Source organism: Gracilinanus agilis, chromosome 2, assembly GCF_016433145.1.
Source record: "Gracilinanus agilis isolate LMUSP501 chromosome 2, AgileGrace, whole genome shotgun sequence".
Lineage (NCBI taxonomy): Eukaryota > Metazoa > Chordata > Mammalia > Didelphimorphia > Didelphidae > Gracilinanus > Gracilinanus agilis.
The window spans coordinates 434456453-434465374 of NC_058131.1; positions in this window are offsets into that span (position 1 = coordinate 434456453).

The window sequence follows — 8922 nt, forward strand, 5'->3', positions numbered from 1 at the left end:
GGTTGTCTGGATTTTCTCTGTGTAAAAGTTGTCGAGTGTTAAGGGCTTCTTTTTCTTGTTGTTATTCTTTCTCTTCTGAGTTTCCTGAGGTTGGGTAGCCATCATTAGCCCAGCAGCTTCTCAGGTTTATCCTCGCGCTCAGTGTCTGTCCGCAGTCTATTGGTACCTGAGGTCTGAGTTCTGGTTTTTTCCAAGGTCAAGCCCCCTAGTGGACCCCCTTGCTTGATCCTCTGCAGGAGGTTCCTTTACAAGTCTCAGGGCGCTGCTTCCACAGTCGTATACTGGTCTGCACTGGTTCCCCACTCAGGTTTTCAGAGCTTTAGTTCCTGGCTGTTTCTGCCTCCACCCACGCCTCTGCCAGTGCCTGTGCGCTCTGCGCTGGGTGTCCACTCTCTGCCCTCGCGCTCAGATTTTGCTTGCGTTCTCTGGCTTATTGGGGTCCTAAATCTTGCTGCTCTCAGGAACAGGCCCCGGAGCTGCCAATGACTCGATGGGTGCCCCAAACTTGCTCTATTTCTTTTTAGCTGGCTTCAGAGCTATAGATTTTGTGTGTGGAGGGGGTGGGGGTGGGGCGGTTGCTCAGCCCGCGATTTAGTGAGAGCCCTTTATAGCCTGGAAATGTCTTGTTTCCACGTACCTTCCACGCTGTGCCCTGTTGTGGGGTTCCTCCGTTCGTCTGGACTTGTTTTTATGTCCCCTTGAGGAGTTTTGTGTGTTTCGGTCAGGAGAGGTTAAGAGCTGCTTCTTACTCTGCCGCCATCTTAACCCGGAAACCTCTGTTATATTTTTTTCTAATTCAGCAAAAAAGTTTTTTGGTAGTTTGATAGGTATGTCACTAAATAAGTTAATTAATTTGGGTAGAATGGTCATTTTTATTATATTAGCTCATCCTACCCATGAGCAATCAGTGTTTTTCCAATTGTTTAGATCTAGTTTTAATTATTTGGAAAGTTTTTTGGATTTGTGTTTGTATAATTCATGGGTTTGTTTTGGTAGGTAGATTCCTAAGTATTTTATATTGTCTAGTGTGATTTTAAATGGTGTTTCTCTTTCTACCTCTTGCTGCTGTGATGTGTTGGAAACATATAGAAATGCTGATGATTTATGCGCATTTATTTTGTATCCTGCAACTTTGCTAAAGTTGTTATTATTTCTACTACCTTTTTAGCTGATTCTCTAGAATTTTTTAAGTAGACCATTATATCATCTATGAAGAATGATTGCTTAGTCTCCTCATTGCCTATTTTAATACCTTTAATTTCCTCTTCTTCTCTAATTGCTACTGCTAGTGTTTTTAGTGTTTGAGTTTTCAGACTGACAGGGGAATTCTGGGAAGATGGAGACTTAGACGGAGCAAATCTTAAAACCTCTGCACCCTTACACACTGAGATAGAAAACAATGTGCTTTGAGAAGAAAGAGGACCAAATCTAATAATGGGACAGAGCAGAGGTAGCCCTATTGCAGCACAACTAAAGGGGTACACCAAGAAAAAGACTTGAAGTCTTGAACTGTAAATCTGAGGGCATAGAAGGGGAATCCTAGGATGTTTCCCCCATGTGCTGTGCTGAGTCTCCATGGGCCCCAGAAATCTCAGGGCAGGTAGGTGCACCAACCCATAGAGAGGGCCTTGCTGGTGCAGGACTTGGGCAGTTGAACACAGGCACTGGATAGGTGGTTTCCTCACATGGAGACAGAGAAAAAGGGGCTTTAAGAGAAAAGAAAACCAGATCAAACACAAGGACAGCACATGGGGACCCCACTGCTGGACAGCTCAGCAAAAATGCTCCTTCTTGTCCCCCAGGTTTTTTTTCTCCTCCTCTCAAGGTTTTAGCCTCAGGGCAGATTAAGCAGTAAGACTAATCCAATCAATACAGGATTAATTCCATCAATTGGACAGACATGGAGTCTTCAGAGAGCAGAGAAAGTAACTACAAACCTCCATTGCCAGCTGGGGGAAGATCTTTCATCAAAGATCATTACATACATCTGCTCAAACTAGCAGAACAGAAAAGGAAAAAAATATGATTAAACAACAGAAAAAGAGAAAAGAAATGACAATTGACAACTTCTTCCAAGGAAGTGAAAAGGAGAGCAAATGAAATAGAAATAGAAGAAGAGGAAAAAGTTCCAGCAAATTGGACACAGGCTTTGAAAGATCTCAAAATTCAATTTCAGGAACTCAAAAAGCAATCAAGAGATGCTGAAGACAATTTGAAATAGGAAATACATGAACTAAAACAAGAAAATAAAGTCTTAAAAGCCAGAATTGGCCAGCTTGAAAATGAAGCAAAGGAAGGCAAAAGATGATCTACAAAGAAAATCAGACCAGAAGGAGAGGGATGACCAAAAAGCCAGGGAAGAAATTAATTCTTTAAAAAACAGAACTCAACAACTAGAAGCAAATGACTTCACAAGGCAGCAAGAATATGTAAAAAAAATGAAAAATGAAAAATTTGAGGAGAATATGAAACACCTCATTGATTCAACTATATATCTGGAGAACAGAGCTAGAAGAGACAATTTAAGAATTATTGGTTTACCAGAACATCATTTTAAAAGAAAAAGTTTAGACAGCATCCTACAAGAAATTATCAGAGACAATTGCCCTGAAATTCTCGAATAAGAGGGAAAAGTGGAAATTGAAAGAATCCACAGATCACCTCCTACATTTAATCCACAACTGACAACTTCCAGGAATATTATAGCCAAATTAAAAAACTACCAGTCCAAGGAAAAAAATATTACAAGCTGCTAAAAAAAAGTCATTCAGATATCAGGGAAGCACAGTTAGGATAACACAGGATCTGGCTGCATCTATATTGAAGGAAAGGAAGGCATGGAACACATTCCAGAAAGCAAGAGAACTGGGTCTACAACCAAGAATCAACTACCTAGCAAAACTGACTATATTATTGCAGGGGAAAGTATGGTCATTCAATAAAATTGAGGACTTCCAAGCATTCATAAAGAAAAAACCGGACTTAAACAGAGAATTTTCTGCCCAAACACAGAACTTAAGAGAATCACCATGTGTTAATTAAGAGAATGGAGGGAGGGGGAAAATCTTTTCTTTAAGGGACTAAATAAGTTCAATCAATTTGTATCCCAAGAAGAAAAGAAGATATTGGCAAATATTAAAAATTGTTATTACCAACAGAGTAACTAGAAGAAGTTTACATAGAGGGAACAGTGACAAACTGTATAGGATAAAATGTTAAGCTCTCTCTCTCTATATATATACACACACACACACATATACATATATATGTATATGTGTGTATGTATGTATGTATGTACAAATATATAAAAAATTAGAGGGGGGAAAAAGAAGGCAATATTAAGAAAAATAGGAAAACAAACAAAAAGGAGTATATTTATATTCCATAAAGAAGCACATGGGGCCAACAAAGAAGAATAACAATACACTGTAAGAGTAAAGAGGTTGGTGAGAGGAAATATTTAATACTTAAGTGCATTGAAATTAACTTAAAGAGGGAAGAACAATCAGATCCATTTGGGCAGAAAATTGATTTGCGCCCTATGGAGAAGTAGAAGGGTAACAAAAGGACTAGTGGAGAGGGAACTAACACTAGGAAGGGAGAGGGTGGTGGTAGCTTAAAAAGATCCTAAAGAAGAATAAGAGGGGAATAAGAAGAGAGAGGGGAGAAAGAGAAGTACAATAAGGGAGTGGATTAGGGGAACTGATTAAAAACAAAACACTGGTATAGAAGGAAATAGTGAAAGAAGAAAGGACAGGACTAGGAGAGAGAATCAAAATGTCTGGGTATACACAGTTGATAATTATAACTCTGAATGTGAATGGAATGAACTCACCCATAAAACGGAAGCAAATAGCAGAATGGATTAGAAACCAAAATCCTACCATATGTTGTCTACAAGAAACACACATAAGACAGACAGACATACATAGAGTAAAAATAAAAGGATGGAGCAAAAGCTATTGGGCTTCAAATGAGAAAAAGAAGGGAGGGGTTGCCGTTATGATCTTTGAAAGAGCCAAAGTAAAAATAGATATGATTAAAAGAGATAGGGAATTTAACTACGTCCTAATAAAAGGCAGTATAAACAATGAATAAATATCAGTATTCAATATGTATGCACCAAACAGGATAGCTTCCAAATTTCTAAAGGAGAAGCTAGTGGAACTCAAGGATGAAATAGATAGTAAAATTATACTAGTGGGGGACCTCAACCTTCCCCTATCAGATCTAGATAAATCAAACCAAAAAATAAATAGGAAAGAGATAAGAGAGGTGAATGAAACACTAGAAAAATTAGAGTTAATAGATATATGGAGAAAAATAAATAGGGACAAAAAGGAATACACCTTCTTTTCAGCAGTACATGGAACATTCACAAAGATAGACCACGTAATGGGGATAGAAACATGGCAAACAAATGCAAAAAAGCAGAAATAATAAATGTAATCTTCTCAGATCATAATGCGATAAAAATAGTTATTAGTAAGAATACATGGAGAGGCAAACAAAAAACTAATTGGAAATTAAATACTATGATTTTCCAAAATAATTTAGTGAAAGAGCAAATCATAGAAACAATTAATAATTTCATTGAAGACAATGACAATGATGAGACGTCTTACCCAAACCTATGGGATGCAGCCAAAGCAGTTCTAAGGGGAAAATTTATATCACTGAGTGCATATATTAAAAAATTAGGGGGGGCAGAGATTAATGAATTGGGCATGCAACTTAAAAAGCTAGAAAATGAGCAAATTAAAAATCCTCAGATGAAAACTAAATTAGAAATACTAAAAATCAAAGGAGAAATTAATAAAATTGAAAGTAAAAGAACTATTGAATTAATAAATAAGACTAGAAGCTGGTATTTTGATAAAACAGATAAAATAGTCAAAGTATTGGTAAATCTAATAGAAAAGGAAAGAAGAAAACCAAATTAACAGTATCAAAGATGAAAAGGGAGACCTCACTTCTAATGAAGAGGAAATTAAGCAAATCATTAAAAAATATTTTGCCCAATTATATGGCAATAAATATAGCAATCTAGGTAATATGGATGAATATTTATAAAAATATAAACTGCCTAGATTAACAGCAGAAGAAATAGAATACTTAAATAATTCCATATCAGAAAAAGAAATTGAACAAGCTATCAAAGAATTCCCTAAGAAAAAATTGCCGGGCCCTGAAGGATTCACAAATGTATTCTATCAAACATTCAAAGAACAACTAATCCCAATACTATACAAATTATTTGATAGGATAAGCAAAGAAGGAGTCCTACCAAATTCATTTTATGACACAAATATGGTACTGATTCCAAAGCCAGGTTGATCAAAAACAGAAAAAGAAAACTACAGACCAATTTCCCTAATGAACAAAGATGCAAAATTTTAAATAGAATACTAGCAAAAAGACTCCAGAAAGTGATCAAGATGGTTATCCATCATGATCAAGTGGGATTTATACCAGGAATACAAGAATGATTCAACATTAGGAAAACCATCCATATAATTGACCATATCAACATGCTAACAAACAAAATCACATGATTATCTCAATAGATGCTGAAAAACCCTTTGACAAAATACAACACCCATTCCTATTGAAAACACTAAAAAGTATAGTAATAGAAGGTCCTTTCCTAAAAATAATAAACAGTATATATCTAAAAACATCAGCAAGCATCATCAGCAATGGGGATAAGTTAGAAGCATTCCCAATAAGATCAGGAGTGAAACAAGGATGCCCATTATCACCTCTCTTATTCAACATTGTACTAGAAACACTAGCAGTAGCAATTAAAGAAGAAAAAGAAATAGAAGATATTAAAATAGGCAATGAGGAGATTAAGTGATCACTCTTTGCAGATGATATGATGGTCTACTTAAAAAATCCTAGAGAATCAACTAAAATGCTAGTAGAAATAATAACAACTTTAGCAAAGTTGCAGGATACAAAATAAATGCACATAAATCATCAGCATTTCTATATATTTCCAACACATCATAGCAGTAAGAGTTGGAAAGAGAAACAACATTTAAAATCACCCTAGACAATATAAAATACTTAGGAATCTACCTACCAAAACAAACACGTGAATTATATGAACACAATTACAAAACACTTTCCAAACAATTAAAACTAGATCTAAACATTTGGAAAAACATTTATTGCTCATGGGTAGGATGAGCTAACATAATAAAAATGGCCATTCTACCCAAATTAACTTATTTAGTGCCATACCTATCAAACTACCAAAACTTTTTTACTGAATTAGAAAAAAATATAACAAAATTCATTTGGAAGAACAAAAGATCAAGAATATCAAAGGAAATAATGAAAAAAAATGTGAAGGAAGGGGGCCCAGCATAATAAACTATACTATAAATCAGTGGTCATCAAAACGATATGGTATTGGCTAAGAGACAGAAGGGAGCATCAGTAGAATAGACTTTGGGTAAGTGACATCAGCAAGACAGTGTATGATAAACCCAAAGAGCCCAACTTTTGGGACAAAAATACACTATTCAACAAAAACTGCTAGGAAAATTGGAAAACAATATGGGAGAGATTAGGTTTAGATCAGTATCTCACACCCCACACCAAGATAAATTCAGAGTGGGTGAATGACTTGAATATAAAGAAGGAAACTTTAAGTAAATTAGGTGACCACAAAATAGTGTACTTGTCAGATGTCTGGGAAAGGAAAGATTTTAAAACCAAGCAAGAGTTAGAAAAAATTACAAAATGTAAAATAAATTTTGATTATATTAAATTATAAAGGTTTTATACAAAGAAAAACAATGTAATCAAAATCAGAAGGGAAACAACACACTGGGAAAAATCTTTATTACAAAAATTTCTGATAGAAGTCTAAGTACTCAAATATACAAGGAACTAAAACAATTGTATAAAAAATCAAGCCATCCCAATTGATAAATGGGCAAGGGGCAGGAATAGGCAATTTTCAGATAAAGAAATCAAAACTATCAATAAGTTACCATCATATTTAAAAGACAGTTCTTTGTGCCACTTTCTGTGTCTTCCTTCCACTTCTATGTGCACCAATGGCATCTTTAACTTTGCTTTGGACTGCCCAGAGGGCAGTCAGTTGTTTCTGATTTGTCACTCACTAGCACATGAGTCATAGACCTCCTTCCCCCACTTAATCCTTAAGTGGGGTGTATACATTCCTTGTGGCTAAAAATCTAAAGAATAATAGGGGAGAGTAAATCCCACATTCACAGTTCTCTTCTACTATAACTGAATCTTTATTCTAATAAGAGTTGAATGTGCTTTCTTTTCTTTGTGTAAGTCATTGCACTTAGATTAAGTCTCTTCCAGTTCTAATACTCTGTCCTGATGATTTTACTTTTGAAAGCCCTTTTCAGTCCTAAAAACATTTGTATGTTGGAGTTAGGTGTTATTCCATCCTCAACACCTTGGAGTTAAGTTCACTAGATGCCAAGGTCAAAGAAATAATTGATGTAATGCCAAATTATTAAGATGAAGAAGCAGTCAGACACCTTTCTTCATTTCCCCTGGGGTCAGTTTCCCAAGAAGGGTACTCACAATGTTTCAAGTTTCCCTTCTACTGATGGTCAGTGTCCTTGGGTCTGTGCTTCCCCATGGATCTTTAGTGGTGTCTTTTTAATTAGTATGTATGATAGAGGCCGGGGTCATTTTATCAGGACGTGTCTGTGATGACAAAGTAAATCAGAAATAGTTTAGATTACACATCGACAAAATGAAGTGGAGTGTTTGAGTTTCAGACATTTATTTCATTATAAGAGAGATTTGAGCTAAACTAGTATTTTCATATACTAACATTTCTAAGTCAAGGACAAAGGAATAAAAAGGTTCAGTGTAGAACTCAAAAGAAATTTGTTTCATTCTTTTTCCAATTGATTCCCAAGACAGAAATAGCTCAGTTAATATTCAGGATATGAGTAAGAACAATGCAATTATTATTTGTGATGTTTATGCAATGTCTGTATTGCAATACATTTGTTCCAATAAATAAAACATATCGTTGTTTAGTAATCTACAGAGCATTTTGCTAGGCACATTGCTGACTCTTTCATTACTAGCTTGCCTCATCTGTTTCTCTATTTCAGCATCTGTAAAAAAGAAGATAATAATCTCTACCTACTTACCTTAAGGGGTCATCAGAATTGTTATAGTTTTTAAAAGTGCTTTTAATTCATCTTGTTTTGTAAATGAAAAGTAGCTGTGACATCCATTTTTCAATGTTATACTTCACACACCTGAAACTTTAAAAGTTTCTTTTAAAAAAATCTTTTAAAAATCAGCTTAATATAAGTTCTCTGGCTCATAAAAAAAAGGCCTCCACTTTAACTCTAGGTGTGTGGTCCTAATACTCATTCCTTTCACAAGATACAAAGGAAACCTTTGATTATATGCCAATAAGGAATGACCTCAAGTAAAATGTAACCTGAAAAATAATAGTCATAGCTACCTAAGAGTCACAGTATTACTTAACATCAAGATTAGCTGTTTAAAATAGCCTATTACACAAATGCTTTGCCTTAACTACTTGCAACATTTTATTTAGATTATAACCTATTTGCATTATTGGAAGAGTCATAAACAGGAATGACTTCAGAAGCTCATATCCTGTGTATAGTTCTTTAAATCTGAATGGTCCTCCCCAATCTACAGAAATGATGGCTTTTTGCCTGATTTTGATAACTATCCTTTATTGGGATGGCTAAACAATCTTGTTTTTCTTATAGACTAGATTATTAAGTTATAGGTATAGTTTGTGTTTCCATTAGTGAAACAAGAATGCTGATCCCCATGTAAATGATAATTTAAAAAAATACATTATCTAGGTCACTTAATTCTGACTAATATTATAAATAATCTTTAGGAATGGGCACAGGAAGTAAAAAC